Source organism: Scyliorhinus torazame, chromosome 21 (genome assembly GCF_047496885.1).
Source record: "Scyliorhinus torazame isolate Kashiwa2021f chromosome 21, sScyTor2.1, whole genome shotgun sequence".
Classification (NCBI taxonomy): domain Eukaryota; kingdom Metazoa; phylum Chordata; class Chondrichthyes; order Carcharhiniformes; family Scyliorhinidae; genus Scyliorhinus; species Scyliorhinus torazame.
Genome location: NC_092727.1, coordinates 131,436,030 through 131,458,285, shown reverse-complemented (window position 1 = coordinate 131,458,285; position 22,256 = coordinate 131,436,030). Strand labels below are relative to the sequence as shown.

The following is a 22,256-nucleotide window of genomic DNA, read 5'->3' as shown; positions in this document are numbered from 1 at the left end:
GTGTGTACGGTGTAGCAGACCGGTCCTGTCTCGGGTGTGTGCGGTGTGGAGACCGGTCCTGTCTCGGGTGTGTACGGTGTAACAGACCGGTCCTGTCTCGGGTGTGTACGGTGTGGAGACTGGTCCTGTCTCGGGTGTGTACGGTATAGCAGACCGGTCCTGTCTCGGGTGTGTACGGTGTAGGAGACCGGTCCTGTCTCGGGTGTGTACGGTGTAGCAGACCGGTCCTGTCTCGGGTGTGTACGGTGTAACAGACCGGTCCTGTCTCGGGTGTGTACGGTGTAGCAGATTGGTCCTGTCTCGGGTGTGTACAGTGTAACAGACCGGTCCTGTCTCGGGTGTGTACGGTGTGGAGACCGGTCCTGTCTCGGGTGTGTACGGTGTGGAGACCGGTCCTGTCTCGGGTGTGTACGGTGTAACAGACCGGTCCTGTCTCGGGTGTGTATGGTGTAGCAGACCGGTCCTGTCTCGGGTGTGTACGGTGTAACAGACCGGTCCTGCCTCGGGTGTGTACGGTGTAGCAGACCGGTCCTGTCTCGGGTGTGTACGGTGTAGCAGACCGGTCCTGTCTCGGGTGTGTACGGTGTAGCAGACCGGTCCTGTCTCGGGTGTGTACGGTGTAGCAGACCGGTCCTGTCTCGGGTGTGTACGGTGTGGAGACCGGTCCTGTCTCAGGTGTGTACGGTGTGGAGACTGGTCCGGTCTCGGGTGTGTACGGTGTAGCAGACCGGTCCTGTCTCGGGTGTGTACGGTGTAGCAGACCGGTCCTGTCTCGGGTGTGTACGGTGTAGCAGACCGGTCCTGTCTCGGGTGTGTACGGTGTAGCAGACCGGTCCTGTCTCGGGTGTGTACGGTGTGGAGACCGGTCCTGTCTCGGGTGTGTACGGTGTAGCAGACCGGTCCTGTCTCGGGTGTGTACGGTGTAGCAGACCGGTCCTGTCTCGGGTGTGTACGGTGTAGCAGACCGGTCCTGTCTCGGGTGTGTACGGTGTAGCAGACCGGTCCTGTCTCGGGTGTGTACGGTGTAGCAGACCGGTCCTGTCTCGGGTGTGTATGGTGTAGCAGACCGGTCCTGTCTCGGGTGTGTACGGTGTAACAGACCGGTCCTGTCTCGGGTGTGTACGGTGTAGCAGACCGGTCCTGTCTCGGGTGTGTACGGTGTGGAGACCGGTCCTGTCTCGGGTGTGTACGGTGTAGTAGACCGGTCCTGTCTCGGGTGTGTACGGTGTAGCAGACCGGTCCTGTCTCGGGTGTGTACGGTGTGGAGACCGGTCCTGTCTCGGGTGTGTACGGTGTAGTAGACCGGTCCTGTCTCGGGTGTGTACGGTGTAGCAGACCGGTCCTGTCTCGGGTGTGTACGGTGTAGCAGACCGGTCCTGTCTCGGGTGTGTACGGTGTGGAGACCGGTCCTGTCTCGGGTGTGTACGGTGTAGCAGACCGGTCCTGTCTCGGGTGTGTACGGTGTAGCAGACCGGTCCTGTCTCGGGTGTGTACGGTGTAGCAGACCGGTCCTGTCTCGGGTGTGTACGGTGTAGCAGACCGGTCCTGTCTCGGGTGTGTACGGTGTAGCAGACTTGTCCTGTCTCGGGTGTGTACGGTGTGGAGACCGGTCCTGTCTCGGGTGTGTACGGTGTGGAGACCGGTCCTGTCTCGGGTGTGTACGGTGTGGAGACCGGTCCTGTCTCGGGTGTGTACGGTGTGGAGACCGGTCCTGTCTCGGGTGTGTACGGTGTAGGAGACCGGTCCTGTCTCGGGTGTGTACGGTGTAGCAGACCGGTCCTGTCTCGGGTGTGTACGGTGTGGAGACCGGTCCTGTCTCGGGTGTGTACAGTGTAGCAGACCGGTCCTGTCTCGGGTGTGTACGGTGTGGAGACCGGTCCTGTCTCGGGTGTGTACGGTGTAGTAGACCGGTCCTGTCTCGGGTGTGTACGGTGTAGCAGACCGGTCCTGTCTCGGGTGTGTACGGTGTGGAGACCGGTCCTGTCTCGGGTGTGTACGGTGTAGTAGACCGGTCCTGTCTCGGGTGTGTACGGTGTAGCAGACCGGTCCTGTCTCGGGTGTGTACGGTGTAGCAGACCGGTCCTGTCTCGGGTGTGTATGGTGTAGCAGACCGGTCCTGTCTCGGGTGTGTACGGTGTAACAGACCGGTCCTGTCTCGGGTGTGTACGGTGTGGAGACCGGTCCTGTCTCGGGTGTGTACGGTGTAGCAGACCGGTCCTGTCTCGGGTGTGTACGGTGTAGCAGACCGGTCCTGTCCCGGGTGTGTACGGTGTGGAGACCGGTCCTGTCTCGGGTGTGTACGGTGTGGAGACCGGTCCTGTCTCGGGTATGTACGGTGTGGAGACCGGTCCTGTCTGTGCGAGGATGGTGGCAGGAGTTGACTTTTCACTTGTGGGATCATTTCTTGCCAGAACCTCTTGGCCCCAGTGGGAAACACAAAGTTTTGCCTTGTTCTCTCGCCAGATGGTCTGATCCTGCTACTTTTTCTCATGAATTTCTTTTGTCCGGGTGGTTTAAGCAAATTGAATGCTGTGCCTGGTTGACGTTTAACTATTAGCAATGCCGGAGATACTTGGGTTGTTGATTGCTCAGTATTCCCGTACGTGAGCAGGAATTGACTCAAGCATTTAGATAATGAACCTTTTCTTTAGTTACCTTCAATGAATGTTTCATTGTTTGTACAAAATGTTCTGCCAGCCCATTTGCAGCAGGGTGATGAGGAGTGGATCGGATGTGTTGAATTCCGTTCTCCTTCAAGTAGTTCCTGAACTCTTGATATATATGAACTATTGTCCATTGACTTCCGGGTGCGGCTATGCGGAGCTAAGTCGCACGTTCGGCAGCTCCCGCTTGGAACGGACTTTTGGGCTCTTTTTAGGGCCCCCAACGGAATTTTTTCAACATTTCCCGGTGTGGGAAGAAGACTGCAACATTCCCCCAACAGTGTATGGCTTGGGCCAGGAACGGGGCGACTAAAAAAGTGGTGGTGAACCCAAAGAAAGTGCGAGGGAAGAAGAGCAAGATGGCGGCGGGCGGGGACCAGGCAGCGTGGATGCAGTGGGCGCAGGAGCAGCAGGAGGGTATCCAGCACTGCTTCAGGGAGCTCAGAGCGGACCTGCTGGAGCCGATGAAGGCTTCTATCGATAAGCTGCTGGAGACCCAGACGGCCCAGGGGGTGGCAATCCGTGAGGTCCAACAAAAGATCTCCGACAACGAGGACGAGATCTTGGGCCTAGCGGTAAAGGTGGAGGCGCATGAGGCGCTCCACAAGAAATGGCAGGAGCGGTTCGAGGAGATGGAGAATCGGTCGAGGTGGAAGAACCTGCGGATCCTGGGCCTCCTGGAGGGGCTGGAGGGGTCGGACGTGGGGGCCTATGTGGTCACCATGTTAAACTCGCTGATGGGAGTGGGGTCCTTCCAGGGGCCCCTGGAGCTGGAAGGGGCCCATAGAGTGCTGGCGAAGAGGCCCAAGGCTAACGAGCCGCTGCGGGCGGTGCTGGTGCGGTTTCATCGGTTCGCTGATTGGGAGTGTGTGCTCAGATGGGCCAAGAAAGAGAGGAGCAGCAGGTGGGAGAACGCGGAGGTTCAAATATATCAGGACTGGAGCGCGGAGGTGGCGAAGAAGAGGGCCAGGTACTGATGTGTTGGGTGTTCTGGATCACACACAGGTCGCCAACACTTGAAGTAGTGCAACACTATTTTATTAAAAGGTTAACTATTTAAACATACTTGAACTGTGGGTAAATACGATACTGACTTTCACTAAAGACCTCTGCCTTGTCCTAATCAGTCGATGCACTCAGCACATGGTGAATGTCTGTGTTGCAGGCTGTGAGCTCTGTGCTCCTAACTAGCTGCTACTCGAATGAGGGGGAACTTTGATGTCCCCTGTCTTTATAGTGCGTGTGCTCTCACTGGTGATTGGCTGCGGTGTTGTGTATGTTGATTGGTCCCACTGTGTGTCCATCAGTGTGTGTCTGCACCCTGATATACTGGTGTATATTATGACAGGTACAACCGGGCGAAGGCGGTGCTGCACAGGAAGGGGGTGAAGTTTGGCATGCTGCAGCCGGCGCGACTGTGGGTCACCTACAAGGACCGGCACCATTATTTTGAGTCCCCGGAGGAGCCGTGGGCCTTTGTTCAGGCCGAGAAGCTGGACACAAACTGAGGGTCGGGATGGGTGGTCGGGGATTGCTGTTGGTGTGTTACATTTTGAGGGGGTTCTTTGCTCTTTGGTTAGGGTGGGTTGGGCACTGTTTTGGTTGGGTCTGTCGGGTGGGCTCTTGGAGGGGGGTAAGTAAATGGAGTAGGGGTGAATGGCTGGTAGGGGGGATGGGGCCCCGCAGGGAGGGTGAGGCCCGAGTCGGGGGTGAGGGGACTGGGCCTGTAAAAGGAGCTGCTTCAGGGGTGGCGAGGCCGGGCAGGTGGAAAGCGCGGGCTTTTTCCCGCGCTGAAGGCTGGAGGGGGCGGGGCCTGGGTGGGGAAGTGAGGGTTGTTTCCCGCACTTGGGATGGAAGGGGGAGGCGGAGAGCCTGCTGATGGGTAATGGAGGAGGAGGATATGTCCCACAATGGGAAGAGTCGAAGGAGAGGCGGGAGTGGCCAGGGTCAGCAGGAGTCAGCTGACTTCCGGGAGTGCAATGGGGGGAGCAAAGCAGCTAGGAGGGGTCCTAGCCGGGGGGGGGGGGTTTGTTGCTGGTGTGGTCAAGGGGGAGCTGGAGCGAGTAGAGGGGGTTGGGACGGGGGTCTACCACCGTGGGGAACGGGCCGGGCGTGGGGTGCGGGCACGTGGCTGGCCAAGGAGGGGTTATGGCTAGTCGGCGGGGGAGGGGGGCGGGTAGCCTCCTGATCCGGCTGATAACCTGGAATGTAAGGGGACTGAACGGGCCGGTCAAGTGGGCCCGGTTGTTCGCGCACCTGAAGGGGCTGAAGGCGGATGTGGTTATGCTCCAGGAGACACACCTGAAGGTGGCAGACCAGGTAAGATTGAGGAAGGGGTCGGTAGGTCAGGTGTTTCATTCGGGGCTGGATGCCAAAAATCGGGGGGGGGGGGCGATCTTGGTGGGAAAGAGGGTGACGTTCGAGGCGTCAAGCATTTTGACAGACAATGGCGGCAGGTACGTAATGGTAAGTGTTAAGCTGCAAGGAGAGAGGGTGGTGCTGGTCAACGTGTACGCTCCGAACTGGGACGATGCGGGTTTTATGCGGCGCATGTTGGGTCGGATCCCGGACTTGGAAGTGGGGGGCCTGATAATGGGGGGGGGACTTTAACACGGTGTTGGATCTGGCACTGGATCGCTCCAGGTCTAGGACGGGTAGGAAGCCGGCGGCGGCTAAAGTGCTGAGGGGGTTTATGGACCAGATGGGAGGGGTGGACCCTTGGAGATTTGCGAGGCCGGGGGCTAGGGAATTTTCTTTCTTCTCGCAAACTCATAAGGCCTATTCCCGGATCGACTTTTTTATTATGAGCAGGGCGCTGATAGCGAGAGTAGAGGATACCGAGTACTCGGCGATAGCCATTTCGGATCACGCCCCGCATTGGGTAGACCTAGAGCTGGGGGAGGAGAGGGACCAGCGCCCGTTGTGGCGCTTGGAGGTGGGGCTGTTGGCGGACGAGGAGGTGAGTGAGCAGGTCCGAGGAAGCATAGAGAGATATCTGGAGGCCAACGATAACGGGGAGGTCTGAGTGGGGATGGTCTGGGAGGCCCTGAAGGCGGTGGTTAGGGGAGAGCTGATCTCCATAAGGGCCCACAATGGTGAGGGTAGACAGGAGGTATGCGGAGGTGCCTGAGGAGAGACTGTTGAGAGAGAGGCGTAGCCTCCAGGCCGAATTCGACCTGTTGACCACCAGGAAGGCGGAGGTGCAGTGGAGGAAGGCCCAGGGGGTGATTTATGAATATGGGAAAAAGGCAAGTCAGATGCTGGCGCATCAGCTTCGGAAGCGGGACGCAGCTAGGGAAATCGGGGGAGTTAAGGATAGGGGAAGGAGTGTGGTGCGGAGTGGGGTTGGCATCAATGGGGTCTTCAGGGACTTTTATGAGGAACTGTATCGGTCCGAGCCCCCACTGGAGGAGGGAGGGATGGGCCGCTTTCTGGACTAATTGAGGTTCCCGAAGGTGGAAGAGGGACTGGTGGCGGGATTGGGGGCCCCGATTGGGCTGGAGGAGCTGACCAAAGGGATAGGGAGCATGCAGGCGGGGCAGGCACTGGGGCCGGATGGTTTCCCGGTCGAATTCTACAAAAAATATGTGCACCTGTTGGGCCCGTTGCTGGTTAGGACCTTCAATGAGGCAAGGGAGGGGGGGGCTTTGCCCCCGACGATGTCCCGGGCACTGATCTTGATCCTGAAGCGGGACAAGGATCCCCTGCAGTGTGGGTCTTACAGGCTGATTTTGTTGTTAAACGTAGATGCCAAGGTGCTGGCGAAGGTCTTAGCCACGAGAATTGAGGACTAGGTGCCGCAGGTGATCCACGAAGACCAGACGGGATTCGTGAAGGGGAGGCAGTTGAACGCGAATGTGCGGATGCTCCTGAACGTTATTATGATGCTGGCGAGGGAGGGGGAGGCGGAGATAGTGGTGGCGATGGACGCTGAGAAGGACTTTGATAGGGTAGAGTGGGGGTAGTTGTGGGAGGTGCTGAAGAGGTTCGGGTTTGGGGAGGGGTTCGTCTGGTGGGTTAGGCTGTTGTACGAGGTCCCGATGGCGAGTGTGGCCACGAACAAGAGGAGGTCTGAGTACTTTCGGTTGCATCGAGGGACGAGGCAGGGGTGTCCCCTGTCCCCCCTGCTCTTCGCACTGGCAATTGAACCCTTGGCTATGGCACTGAGGGAGTCGAGGAACTGGAGGGGGTTGGTGCGGGGTGGGGAAGAGCATAGGTGTCGCTCTATGCGGACGACCTGCTGCTATATGCCTCGGTGTGGACCCCAATACCGGGGAACAAACGGTTTGTCCTAGGGAGAATAGATGGAGGGTTTTCGGGGTGGCACGGGGCAGGATAAGAAGGTTGGGGGACCTGTTTGTGGATGGGAAGTTTGCGAGCCTAGGTGAGCTGGAGCAGAAGTATGGGCTCCCCCTGGGGAACACCTTTAGGTATCTACAGGTAAGAGCGTTTGCCAGGCGGCAAGTGATGGAATTCCCGCTGCTGCCACCACGCACGGTACAGGACAGGGTGCTCTCGGGGGAGGGGTGGGTTGGAGAGGGGAAGATCTTGGCAACATACCAGGTGATGCAAGAGGAGGAGTAGGCCTCGGTGGTGAAGTTGAAAGGTAAGTGGGAGGAGGAGTTGGGGGAGGAGATCGAGGAGGGGACGTGGGCAGATGCCCTTGGGAGGGTGAACCTTTCCTCTTCGTGCGCGAGGCTCAGCCTCATACAGTTTAAGGTGCTGCACAGGGCGCACAAGGCCGGAACAAGGATGTGCCGGTATTTTGGGGGTGAGGACAGGTGTGTTAGGTGCTCAGGGAGCCCAGCAAACCACACCCATATATTCTGGGCATGCCCAGCGCTGGAGGAGTTTTGGAAGGGCGTAGCAAGGACGGTGTCGAGGGTGGTAGGATCCAGGGTCAAACCAAGCTGGGGGCTCGCAATATTTCAGGCAGTGGCAACCGTTCTTGGACTTCCTGGCAGAACGGTAGACAATGGTCAGCAGCAGCAACCCGGGGGGGGGTTCTATTTTATTTTTGTTTGTCTACACTGGGGGATCTGAGGGGGTGTATATATTTTCTATGTTTGCTAAGTGTTAATTCGGGGTGTTAATTTATTATTTATGTATTGGGGGAGGGGGGCACGGGGGTTGTTTTATTTTGTTTTGTATTTAATTCTATTGGGTTCCTTTTTCATTTTGTTGCTGATATTTTGTGAAAACTTCAATAAAAATTTTTTTTTAAATAAAATGAACTATTGTCCATTATCGCTCACCAGTTATCCAGGGTAACTGAATCTGCTGAAGATTTCACCCAATCTCTGATTTTTCTGATGTCATTGACTTCAGGCCATTTTGAGGGAGCAGCGACTAGATTGAGAAACATGCGGCCTTCAAACAGTCTGCTGTAATCCACAGGTACCCGTTGCCCAGCGTCTTCTGGCCATTCCCATGGTGCAACAGGGCTAATGGCGGCAGGTTCCACACTTTTGCACAGGACTAACACATTCCTGCCTTCTCCTCGATTTCGGTATTTGGCCCGGCCACCAAAAATAACTCCTAGTTACCTCCGTCATCCTGACAATACCACAGTGGCCTTTCTGTAATTGGCTTAATACGTGTATTCTTAATGCTGGTGGAATGATGACTCTCATTCCCAGAGGAGACAATTTGCCCGTATGGATAACTCAAGTCTTCGAGTGGAATCTGACTTTAACTCAGGGTTTGCTTCTGAAGTCTTGCCTTGAAGCACCATGTCCATCACCTCTGAGAGTACTCGATCATTTCTGGCATGCTTCACCATTTGACCTGCGGTTACTTGCTCCAAGAGTAGAAAATGTTTCCACAAACTGCTTATCGACAAACTATTTGGTAAGGGTAGTCGGGAGAGTCCATCTGCATTCCCATCAAGGTTTGATTGACGAGACTTGATCGTGTATGTGTGTAGTGACAAGAGCAATGCCCACCTCTGCATCCTGCTCTCTGCCAGTGATTGGATCCCAGTACGAAATCCAAAAGTCATTCCTCCTCGCCTCGCTCGAGATAGGAATTGATAGATCTTTAGACACTCAGGGTTATGGAGATAATGCAGGAACGTGGAGGATCAACCCTGATCTTGGTGAATGCTGATACAGGCTGAAAGGGTTGAATAGCCTATTCCTGACCCGACTATTGGTATGGTTTAAGAGCTTCAGACATTGCCTGTACTTGTCTGTTAGTTCTTATTCAAATTCAGTTCTGTGTTGTGGTGTTCTGGAGATAAGGAAAACCTGGGCAGCTAAACCTCTGAACGAGCAAATGAATTACCAATAACCCAACAAGCTACCATTTATGGAATTGCACGGTCATGCTACTGATTTATTTTATGGGAATTAAATTTGCAGAATAATAAATTATTTAAATTCTCATTTACAAATCAACATCCACTGACACACTGGAACGTGCAGCATTAGTGTGAAAGGGGAAAGATAGATTGCTGCCTCGGGTGTGTGACTGACCTGATCTCAGCCTAAACATCAGCCTGTCCTTTCCTCTCTGAGTTAATGATAAGCTGCTGTGTATTTTCAGCATGTTCTGTCTTCATTTGTTAATTTGTTGCTCTCGGTAAACACAAAGAAAGACTATGTAAAGTCTAACAACACCCTGGGCTAGTGCACGGTCAATTCCGGCCCCACAGACCCCAATAGTCCCAAAACAAGTGAATAAGCCAATAATTTGTATAGAATTTGCGCAATCTTTGGCGCCCTGACTATTCAATAAGGCATAGCCACCAGGTTTGAAAATTGAACACAAAACTGTTTATTTATAACAGGAACAAAATTGAAGCATGCCATAACTGTAATGAAACAGCAGCCACTAATCTACTACTCCCCCCTTTTACCATCCTCTAACCAAACACATTCAGGACAGACACACACAGAGGAAGGGACAGGGGTAAAATGGGAAGGAGAGATGAGTGTTCTTGTTGCTGATATTGAAGGCATTGCAGCCGGCTATACTCCCAGACGTGGAGTGTTTGAAACCGCCAATTGGATTGTTAACGAGGATCCTCAGGTGGCTGCATTCAGTCAGAACTCCCAGGCTGTAGGCTTTCCTCTGGGGAGTCACTTTCACATTTATTAACCTGGGCATTCACACAAAAGAACAGTCTCAGGCCTGTGTAATTCGTATTTGTTTCAAACTTCACCAGAAGGACCAACAGCTTGTCTGAGATAAGAACTGAGTTCTGCACACAAGAGTTTCAAAGAGGTTTTAAACAATTGACCCGCTTGCAGCTGCTGCTGGAGTGGATCTCCCTGCAGTTCAATCTGGCTAAGCAGAGAAAGGTCTTTACTTTGGATCTTTAGACAGAATCCATTAAGTGATAGAGATATCAGGGCTGTGACCCTCCAGCTTCACCAAGGAGAAAACAAGGAGTCTCCAGCTGAGTGTTTGAGAGCGATTTAACCTTTCAGGGATAGAGAGATTCAAAAGAGCCTCCTTCAGCTCTGAGTTCAAAATGAAATTTAAACCTTGGAACCACAGTCTCACAGAGGAAGGAACATTTCATAACGGTCAGCACCAATCAGCATAATCAGCTAAGCCCTGGCAATCTCACTGAAACAGCTCATTGGCTGCCAGCCAAGTCCATCAGGATGTATCATCACTAATATCAGACCAAACAGCACATTCTGCTGGAGGTCTTTTTTTAATTAAAGGTGAGGTCCATCTTAGGTCCCATTAATTGTCCAGGTACAAAAATTGAAATAGCAGAATAACGGAAATAAAAAGGGAAAAACAAGGGACAGACAGGGATTAACTGGAGGATCCTTACAAAAATCACAGCTATCCTCCATCTGATCTGATTTCATTTACTTCAGCCGTTCATCAGCTCCTTCTGTTTGGTGCTTTAGGTTTTCACTGTCTGGCGTGGAGGATGCGACAGATCGACTGTAACGGTGGTTGAGAAGGTGATCATTCACCAGGTCTACAGTTCCAGTACTGGGGGAACTCACTTTAATCACTCAGAACTGGGAATTACAGGCAGGAGGTCTGAGCTCAGAGGTGAAGTTTGCCAAGAGATTTGTTATTTGTACAGTTTTAATAATATTTCATAGGATTTGGGGTGTCTACATTGAGGACGTGATGCTTTTGCTTTGGCATCAGTAGCTGTTTAAGCTGACTGTTGGATAGTGAAGCAGAGGTTTGGAATCAAGTCAGATCAATGTGAGTGTTGCCGTGTGTTAATTCTTGAGCAAACCAATAGCAACTGGGTGAAACCTGGTTATGTAATATTAGTCACAGCGAAGTAAGTCTTTTTCAATCGGCTCTTAATTCCTTCATAACTGTAGTGTGAGGAATGTACAAAATTGGTATATATATTGTATTGTATGTATCTGGTGTAGTGATGATTGTAAAAGCCTGGGTTAGGATGTGTATATATCTGCAGTAGTATTCATTTTAAATTAAAATCCTGGTTTAAAAGAAAGACAGACTTGGTGGCTGCAGAAGGTGCAATTAAGATGTCATAGATGTGAGATGATCTTTCTTTCCAACCTTGTATATGTTTAAAAAGAGATGCCGAGTGGGTTTTGGTTATGAGTTCTGGGGATTGCATGGGGAGTGTGTTTAAATTTAGTAAGTAGGTCATGGGATTGGAGTGGAATGAAGGTGATGTAATTAATGGGAGGAGCCATGTCTGTTGCAGTCGGTTGTGAATTAGTTTTGCTGGAAGCTGAACTGATTGGGGTTCTTGTCTGGTATTTTATCAAATGTTGTTCCAGGATCATAATAACAGATCCTGGGTCAAAATGTCCATTCGCCCTGTCCCAAAAATGCAAAAGGTAGTCAAAGAAACTCCTTCTAACTGTGAGAAATAAAACCACCACAAATTGACTCGCACCTTCATCCATTGAGTGAAAGACACAAACAGAACATATCCTTCTGCTCGAGGACATTGATCTATCCGCTAGAGATAAGACAGCCTTACACTCAGACCATAATTGTGTCTCCTGTAGGAAGGGTGTTTGTCTACACTGAACTTTTATCTGTGGAAAAACGAGCTTATTAAAGGTGCTTCCTTATTATTTTATTTGGAACGTTGCAGGTACAACTGCATATGAGAGCTGACATGATCAGTCTTGGTTGTTTTGAGATGCTGACACAATATTGGCTTATTTCCAAACTGACACTTACTGCCCCAGGGATTTGCCTTGCCCACACCACAATCTCCGAGGCAACCGGCCGTGAGCAACAAGGAACTCTGATTCTGTCTGAGCTTTTCGTCCTGACGATGGATCACCCTGATACATAGTTACAAAGAGTTAATCCGGATGGCAATCCTCAAACCCAGCCTTATGGTTTGCCTGCTTTACAGAGTCTCACAGCCAATACTACCCCACCTCTGAATGGAATGAGTCAGGTTTAAAACACCTGAACACATTCTGGCTAGCTTTTAATTCAGAGCTCAGTCTGAAAGCAATTAAATTGATCACAAACATGCCCCCCTAGCAACCCCTCTACTCAACCAGCACCTGGGACCCTGCCAGACGCGACCCCGGAAATGTAACCAGCACCCTGGTCCCTGCCAGCACCCTGGACCCCACCAGACGCAACCACCTACTTTCCACAAGATCAGACATCTCCCATCGAATCCCAGGATCATCCAGCAGCAGCCGCCGACCGAGGAAGCGAGGGGAACGCGGCGGTCTGCAGGTTAGACTGAAGCAACGCGGTTTCAAGACCCCTCTCTGCAGCATACTCCTGGCAAACGTCCAAGCGATCGAAAACAAGCTGGATGAACTTAACGCCAGACTTGACTCTCAAAGGGAAGTAAGAGGCTACTGTGTGCTCTGTTTCACGGAGACATGGCTCACCCCCGCCCCACCGGACTGTGCCATACAACCTGAAGGCTTCTCAATTCACCGGACGGACCGCACGGCATCATCAGGCAAAGCGAAGGGTGGAGGGGTTTGCCTCCTCATCAACTCCTCCTGGTGCTTGGATGTGGCGACTCTGGCGACCTGCTGCTCCCCAGACCTGGAATACCTGACCATGAAGTGCCGCCCGTCCTCTCTTCCACGTGAGTTCACTTCAGCCATTATCACAGCGGTCTACATCCCACCCCAGGCAGAAGTGAGGAAGGCGCTGAACCAACTGTACACAGTTATAAAAACTACGAAACAGAACACCCAGAGGCCTTGTTCATCGTGGCCGGAGACTTCAACAAGGCCAACCTCAAGAGTGTACTGCCAAAATTCCACCAGCACATCTCCTGTCCCACCAGGGGCAGCATCACTCTTGACCACTGCTACTCAAAAATCAAGGGCGACTACCGTTCCATCCCCCGACCGCACTTTGGGAAATCAGACCATAAGACGGTGCTCCTTCTCCCGGCATACAAGCAGAAACTCGAGCGGGAGAATCTAGCTAAGAAGGTTGTGCAGTGCTGGTCCGAGGAGACAGAAGAGCTCTTATGTGACTGCTTAGAGTCAGTGGACTGGTCCATATTTAAGAACTCAGCAACAACTTAAATGAGTGTGCCACCACCGTCACAGACTTCATCAGTAAATGTGTGGACGACTGCGTGCCAAAGAAAGCAGTACGTACGTTCCCCAACTGGAACCATGGCTCAATCACGAGATTGACTCCCTACTGAAGGACAGATCTGAGGCGTTCAAGACAGACGATCCTGACCTATACAAGAAATCCAGGTACGACCTCCGCAAAGCCATCCGAGATGCCAAGAGAGAATATCAAACCAAGCTAGAGTCACAGACAGACTCTCGGCGGTTGTGGCAAGGACTAAACAACATAACGGGCTACAAAGCGAAGCCGAGCAGTATCTCTGGCAGCAGCTCACCCCTCCCCGATGAACTCAATGCATTCTATGCTCGGTTCGAGCAGGTAACCAACAATCCGCTGGCGAGTGCCCCAGCAGCCCATAATTCACCCATACCCATCATCACAGCTTCCGAAGTCAGTCGGCCTTCCTGAAAGTGAACCCTCTGAAGGCGACGGGCCCAGACGGGATCCCTGGTCGTGCACTCAGAGCCTGCGCGGACCAGCAGGCAGAGATATTCGCGGACATCTTTAACCGGTCCCTACTCCACTCCGAGGTCCCCACCTGCTTCAAGAAGACCACCATCATACCGGTACCAAAGAAGAACCAGGCAACGTGCCTCAATGACTACCGTCCGGTGGCCCTGACTTCAGTCGTTATGAAGTGCTTCGAGAGGTTGATCATGAAGCGCATCACCTCCATACTCCCAGAACGCCTTGATCCACTGCAATTCGCGTACCGCTGCAACCGGTCCACATCAGACACCATTTCCCTGGCTCTACACTCATCCCTAGAGCATCACAACGACAAGGACTCCTACATCAGACTCCTATTTATTGACTACAGCTCCGCCTTCAACACCATAATCCCAGCCAAGCTCATATCAAAGCTCCAAAACCTAGGACTTGGCTCCCCACTCTGCAACTGGATCCTCGATTTTCTGACCAACAGACCACAATCAGTAAGAATGAACAACACCTCCTCCACAATAGTCCTCAACACCGGGGCCCCGCAAGGCTGTGTACTTTGCCCCCTACTCTACTCCCTGTACAAACACGACTGCGTGGCAAAATTTGGTTCCAACTCTACAAGTTTGCTGACGATACGACCATAGTGGGCCGGATCTCGAATAACAATGAGTCCGAATACAGGAGGGAGATAGAGAACCTAGTGGAGTGGTGTAGCGACAACAATCCCTCCCTCAATGCCAGCAAAACTAAAGAGCTGGTCATTGACTTCAGGAAGCAAAGTACTGTGCACACCCCTGTCAGCATCAACGGGGCCGAGGTGGAGATGGTTAGCAGTTTCAAATTCCTAGGGGTGCACATCTCCAAAAATCTGTCCTGGTCCACCCACGTCGACGCTACCACCAAGAAAGCACAACAGCGCCTATACTTCCTCAGGAAACTAAGGAAATTCGGCATGTCCACATTAACCCTGACCAACTTTTACAGATGCACCATAGAAAGCACCTTGGGCGTGATTCTCTGAAATGGAGGCAGAGTGTTCGCGCCGTCGTGAACAGCGTTGAGGTTCACGACGGCGCGAAACGGCCCCTATCCCGACCGATTCAGGGCCCGAAAATGGGCTAGGAGCGGCGCCACATACATGACGTGGCCGGCGCCGCATAACTCAGCGTCACCTGCGCATACGTGGTTGCCGTCCTCCCCGAGTCCGCCCCGCAAGAAGATGTCCGACGGATCTTGCGAGACTGCGGAAGAAAGGAGGTCCTCCTTCAGAGAGGCCGGCCCGACGATCGGTGGGCACCGATCGCGGGCCAGACCCCATTTGAGGCCCCCCCCGGTGCAGGATCCCCCCCTCCCACCCACCCCCCCCCCGCAGGCCGCTCCCCCAGCATTCCCGCGCTGTTCCCGCCGGCAGTGACCAGGTGTGGACGGCGCCGGGGGGAACCCGCCGTTTTGGGCAGGCCGCTCGGCCCATCCGGCACTGAGAATCGCGGGGGTACCGGTGAATCGCCATTTCGGCTGTCTCGGGCGATTCACTGGACTGCGGCGCGCAAAACGCGATTGTGCTTATCTGGCCGCTTCCGTGAATTGCGGGAGGGCGTCAGACCGGCGTCGCGGGAAAATTTGGTGACCCAGGCAATTCTCTGAAACGGCGCGGGAGCAGAGAATCGCGCCCCTTATCTGGCTGCATCACAGCCTGGTATGGCAACTGCTTGGCCCAGGACCGCAAGAAACTTCAGAGAGTCGTGAACACCGCCCAGTCCATCGCACGAACCTGCCTCCCATCCATTGACTCCATTTACACCTCCCACTGCCTGGGGAAAGCGGGCAGCATAATCAAAGATCCCTCCCACCCGGCTTACTCACTCTTCCAACTTCTTCCATCGGGCAGGAGATACAGAAGTCTGAGAACACGCACGAACAGACTCAAAAACAGCTTCTTCCCCACTGTTACCAGACTCCTAAATGACCCTCTTATGGACTGACCTCATTAATACTACACCCTGTATGCTTCATCCGATGCCGGTGCTTATGTAGTTACAGAAAGCACAACAGCGCCTATACTTCCTCAGGAAACTAAGGAAATTCGGCATGTCCACATTAACCCTGACCAACATTTACAGATGCACCATAGAAACATACATGCACCTATTATGTATTTTCTTTTATTCCCTTTTTTTCCCATGAACTAAATGATGTGTTGAGCTGCTCGCAGAAAAATACTTTTCACTGTACCTCGGTACACCTGACAATAAACAAATCCAATCCAATCCAATCCAACCCGTGACAAATCCAATCCAAACTGCCCGTTCTTGGGCAGTGTTCTCGGTTTGTGATTCTTGAGCAGTGAATGTCAACCGTGGAAATGTCAGCACTTAAATTAACTTTTGTTTCCATGGTAATGTGCCACCCAGCAAAGATTTGAGTGATGTTGTTTGGCAGTAAATGAGCCACACTTCTGTTGTTAAAAGGACTTTTGTGTCTGGCGGTTTCTGTTTGCATGAATCAATAACCTGAAGAAAGTTTGAGCCAATACAGGGGACAAATGTTGAGAGTAACAATGTTCCTTTCCGTCAAGTCATGCTGCATCATTGGCAGTAATTCCTTATCTCATAGCATTTCACCCAGCGGGGTAAGGGACTAGGGACTGATACTAAATACACTGCACCTGTGAGCAATAAAACAAATGCTGAACATGTCTCATGTATTCATCCATGGGATGTGGGCTTCGTTGACTCGTCCAGAATTTACTGACCATCCCTAATTGCCCTTGAGAAGGTGGTGGTGAGCTGCCTTCTTGAACCGCCGCAGTCCATATGATGTAGGTACACCCACTGTGCTGTTAGGGAGGGAGTTGCAGGATCTTGATCCAGCGACACTGCCGCCACGGTGTGTTGGTGGGGGAGGGAGTGAATGTTTGTGGAAGGGGAGCAATCAAGCGGCTGCTTTGTCCTGGATGGTGTTGAGCTTCTCGAGTGTTGTTGGAGCTGCACTCATCCAGGCAAGTGGGGAGTATTCCATCACACTCCTGACTTGTGCCTTGTTGGTGTTGGGCAGGGTTTGGAGAGTCAGGAGGTGAGTTACTCTTGGCATTTCTGAATGTCTTTTAAAACACAATGCAAGCTGCTAAAGGGTAGGCTGGAAGAAACCTGCCAATGGGCAATTATACTCTCCCTCTCCACTTCTCTTCCAAGTTTAAAAACCTAACTCTATCACAATTTCAAATTCCGTGCTGAGATTCTCACACTCCTGACTTGTGCCTTGGAGGTGACTGAATAGCTTTAGGGAGTCTGGAGGTGAGTTACCCACAGCAAAATCCCCAGACTTTGACCTGAGAGTGGTAACTCCCAAGACTTGTGAGTCCACAGTGAGAGGAAAGGAACTATCTGACTATTACCTGCAGGCCCTGTTCCCATCAGAGCTGGTACCAAATACAGGACAGTATTTACCTAGCCTTGCACAGATCTCCAGCAACAAATCTGCCCTGATAGAAAAAGTCACAGAGAAAGTTCTGTGTTTATTTTTTTAATTTTTCACGCCATGTGGGTGTTGCTGGGAAAACCAGCATTTGTTGTCCATCCTAATTACCCTTGAGAAGGTGGTGGTGAGCTGCCTTCTTGAACCGCTGCAGTCCCTGAGGTACACCCACTGTGCTGTTAGGGAAGGAGTTCCAGGATTTTGACGCAGCGACAGTGAAGGAACGACTGATATATTTCCAAGTCAGGATGGAGGGGAATTGGAAGGTGGTGGGGGTCCCAGTTATACTCTACCCTTGCCCTTCTTAGCAGTAGAGTTCACGAGTTTGGAAGGTGCTTTCAGTGATCTTTGGTGAGTTGCTGCAGTGCATCCTGTAGATGGCACACTGCTGCCACGGTGTGTTGGTGGTGGAAAGGGTGAATGTTTCAGATGGTGGATCGTGTGCAGATCAAGCGGGGCTGCTTTGTCCTGGATGGTGTCGAGCGCCTTGAGAGTTGTTGGAGCTGCACTCAGCCAGGCAAGTGGAGAGTATTCCATCACACTCCTGACTTGTGCCTTGTTGGACAGGCTTTAGGGAGTCAGGAGGCGAGTTACTTGCCTCAGGATTCCCAGCCTCCGATATGTTCTAGGAGCCCCAGTATTTATATGGCTGGTCCAGTTGAATTTCTGATCAATGGCAATCCTCAGGATGTTGATGGTGGGGGATTGAGCAACAGTATTGCCATTGGAAGTTTGGGGTGATGGATAATCCAGGTGGATCCGGGCGCCCTATCCTGATATTTCTGTGCCCGGCCGGTCCCTATGCTGTAGTGCAGTAGGTTGAGACCGACCTTCAGTGTTTGGAAAGTTTGGGCATTATTCTGTCAGTGCAGTTCACTGATTGGGCAACGCCAGTGGTCCCCGTAATGAAGCCAGTTAAGTCAGTCCGCCTCTGCGGAGACGATAAATTGACAGTGAACACGGCTTCGAGGTTAGACTGTCACCCTTTACCTCGCATTGAGGATTTGTATGCAACATTGGCTGGTGGCAGTGCATTCACAAAATTGGATAGACACAGAAACATACATAGAAGCAGGAGGAGGCCATTCGGCCCTTCGAGCCTGCTCTGCCATTCATTATGATCATGGCTGATCATCAAGTTCAATACCCTGATCCCGCCTTCCCCCCATATCCCGCTATCCCTTTAGCCCCAAGAGCTGTATCTAATTCTTTCTTCATGGAATTTTCAGCGCAGAAGGAGGCCATTTGGCCCACCGAGTCTGCACCGGCCTTTGGAAATAGCCCCTACTTAAGCCCATACCTCCACCCTATCCCCGTAACCCAATAACCCCACCTAACCTTTTGAACACTAAGGGGCAATTTATCACGGCCAATCCACCTAACCTGCACATCTTGGACTGTGGGAGGAAACCGGAGCATCCGGAGAAAACCCACGCAGACACGGGGAGAACGTGCAGACTCTGCACAGGCAGTCACCTGGGTCCTTGGAGCTGTGAGGCAGCAGTGCAAACCACTGTGCCACCGTGCCACCCGGGTCACTGGAGCTGTGAGGCAGCAGTGCTAACCACTGTGTCAGCATGCTGCTGTAATTACCACAATGTTTTGGCCTCAACTACTTCCTGTGGTAGCAAATTCCACAGATTCTCCTTCACCTCAGTGCTAAATGTTTACCCCTTATCCTCAAACTATGACAGGAGCAACGCTTATCTGCAGCTGGAGCTCGATAAGGCCTCACGGACGGACGTCACCATTAGTACGGACAAGGGACTCTCTGAGTGCACCCGGCTTCTGTTCGGAGTCTCCTCAGCGTGGCGCAGTCTTCCAGTGCATCGTGTAGAACATCCTGCGTGGATTGCCGCTGTTGGGTTTACTTAGACAACGTGTTAGTCACAGGGGCCATGGAACAAGAACATTTGCAAAGCCTCGAGGCGGTGTCAAAACGGTTTTTCGAATATGGGGTCCACCTGCGCTGCGTGGAGTGTGTGTTCTGTGCGTAAGAAGTGGAATATTTGGGACATTGGGTGGACCGGGATGGCCTGCACCCAGTCACCGAGAAGGTACGTATAATCAAAATGGCCCTCACTCCGCGAGATGCCACAGAACTTCGCTCTTTCCCTGGTTAATGAATTATTATGGGCGCTTCATTCCGAATCTGGCTACGGTCCTCGTCCCCCTCCACTTGCTTCTGAAAAAGCACCAGCCTTGGGATTGGGGCAAGGCCCAGGATACGGTGTTTAACAAGGGGAAGCGGTGGGTATTGTCCTCGGGGGGTTGACATATTTTGACTCCTCAAAGCCGTTGTACACTGTGCTAGTATGCATTAGGGGTATTGCGGTACCCGGTGATGCCGAGAGGCTATTGGTGGATAGACGCTAGGTCCCGATTGGATCAGCCGCCTACTGGCTCCACCCAGTAAGGCGGAGTATAAGAGCCCGGGTTCTCCCAGCAGCCGCATTCTGTAACTGTGCTGCTGGGGAACAAGTCTGCGTAATAAAGCCATCGTTCGACTCCTTCGCATCTCGTCTCGTGAGTGATTGATTGTGCTACATACACCACGGGCGATACTTCTCCATCTGGCATTGGGGCAGATTTGTGCAATAGAATGAACGACAGCCATGGCCGTCCGATCGCTTTTGCCTCCCTGGCGCTGGCTGCAGCCGAAGAAAGTATGCCCGGATCGAGAAAGAGGGTCTGGCGGTCGTATTTGGGGTAAAGCGATTTCACCAACACGTCGATGGCTGCCATTGTTTTACGATCACTGATCACAAGCCGTTGCTAGGCCTCTTCCGTGAGGACAAGCCGGTCCCGCCAATACCGTCTGCGACAATCGTCATTGGGTTGTTATTGGCTGCCTACGAATACTGTTTCGATCACCACCCAAGGACCCAGATTGTGCATGCTGATTGAATCCTACAGCGGACAAAGTGATTGCTGTCCTGAACCTCATAGGCTTCTTGCCTGTCACTGCCTTGTATGTTCGTGACTGGACACAGACCGACCCCATCTTTGCCAAGGTGTGGCATCTGGTGCTGTACGGGTGGGCAGTATCGGCATCTACCAGGGGAGCTGAAGGCTTTCGCCTCACAATTGTCGGATTTGACCATGGAGGACGGCATCCTACTGTGGGGCACCAGGGCTGTTGCCCCGGCAGAGGGACATGCTGCCGTGCTAAAGGACCTTCACAATGGACATGCTGGAGTGTCCAAACTGAAGATGCTGGCAAGAGGCTATGTCTGGAGGCCGTGATTGGACACGGATATCGAGACGTTGCCCTCGCAGTGCTCCATCTACCAGGAGCTCCTGTGGCGACTGCCCTGCATCCGTGGAAGTGGCCGGAATGCCCTTGGGCCAGTGTCCACTCCGATTTCGCCAGTCCTTTCTTGAATACTATGTTCCCCATCCTGGTGGGCACCCACTCGAAGTGGCTGGAGGTCCACAAGATGGTGACGATCACCTCCCAGGTGACCATAGAGCGACTGTGCATTTCCTTTTCCATCCATGGAATCCCAGTGGTACTTGTGTCTGAAAACGGGGCCTCCTTTATGACTGAGGAACTTGCCACTTTTGTGAAGAGCACCGGAATTCACCACGTCTGCATCGCCCATACCATCGTCCATTGAATGGTTTGACAGATGTCCAGCTTGATGGACACGTGACTGGCAAGAGTTTTATTTTCATACAAGACCCTGCCACACACAGTGACTGGGGTAGCCCCCGCTGAGACATTAATGGGTGGTGGACTTCGTACACGACTGAGTTTGGTTCTGGCAGACATCGGTGTAAAGGTGCGCCGTAACCAAGATTCACAAGCACGTTGCCCAATTCAACGTCAACGTCTTCGCCGCTTCACACTTGACCACGCGGTGTTCGTTTGTAACGTCAATGACGGTGCTCACTGGCTCTCTGGGATTGTTGTCTAACAAATGGGATCCATCTCTTACCAAGTTCGGGTCCGGGGGCAACTAATGAAACGACACCTGGATCACATTCGCTCTTGGTGGTTGCTCCCTCGGGAAGTACCCCGATAGAATCCTGCCCTGGATCCTCTGGCTGCTGTGACGTTTCCAGTCTCTCTCAACGCCAACGTGGCCAACATTGTCCCATCCGATTCCGAGATGGAGACGCAGACCTTGGAGGTTTCAGACGCCGACTCCGCTCAGCTGCCTCCTGACAATTGTCCACCATGTCATTCCTGTCGCTGACGGTGTTCACTGGCGCGATATATACACGGACTGACCCAGTGCATCAGCTCCATGAGGACTCACTGGGGCCGAAGAGACACCAACGCCCTCCCCCTTCCCCTCCTTCTCCGTCTCATCACTCGCGGAGGGGGTCTTCTGTCTTTGTGATGGAGGAATGTAATACCCACATGGGGCCTACAGGGTGGGAATGCATGTCTTCCCTGTGCACCTTGCGGAGTACAAACTCCTCCGCTAGGGGAGGGGTATCTCAATTACCCAGAGTATATAAGGTCGACCAGTGAGGCCCCTCCCAGAGAAGTACCTGGTAGGGGTCTACCGGGGAGGGTAAATATACTGTATGTAAATAAAACTTTGTTCTTATTTTTACTCGGTTTGGAGCATTCTTATTAAAATGGCCTCATCCTGTTTCTTTTGTTCCTATGTTATAGACTGCAATCCAATCGAGGGGTTTGGATAGAGAATTACTGAAACGCAGGAAGACGTTATGGTCACGTGGTTCAGGCGAGTTTATGAACTGCTCAGGTTGTACAGCTGCTTCACACAACTTCAGCAAAGAAGAATCCATTTCCGTCTTCACTTTCATTTTCTGCATTGCCTTACTGTCGGCCGATTGGATGTGTGACTCACATCAATCACACATGTGTCACACCTCGCACGACACTGTAAATGACATCTTCAAACTCAACAGCAGAAATGGTTTATTTCATTGTGGTGACCAAATCCACAGTTTGGTTAAAGGGGAAAGAATGTTATGGGCAACTTTTGATGCAATTCAGGGTGTTTCTCCTACCTTGGCGTTTGGTCGTGGTGTCACTGGACAGTACCTGGTGCTGACCTCGAATCCACTCCCGCAACCTACAGATTGGTGTCTTCTCCACATTCTCCTACAAACAAAACAAATTGAATGAGGGATTCCATTTGCAATAGA

General features: G+C 52.3%; 1 long non-coding RNA gene across 1 annotated transcript in view; it reads right to left on the bottom strand.

The window, feature by feature from the left end:
* Positions 1-9,416: 9,416 nt before the first annotated feature.
* LOC140398046 (uncharacterized) overlaps positions 9,417-22,256 on the bottom strand; it is a 31,695-nt gene continuing 18,855 nt past the window's right edge. The window contains exons 2-3 of the long non-coding RNA XR_011937405.1: positions 22,119-22,212; positions 9,417-9,765 (exon numbers count right to left, since the gene is read on the bottom strand). This is a non-coding gene — a long non-coding RNA (uncharacterized lncRNA). The remainder of the gene's footprint in view (positions 9,766-22,118; positions 22,213-22,256) is intronic.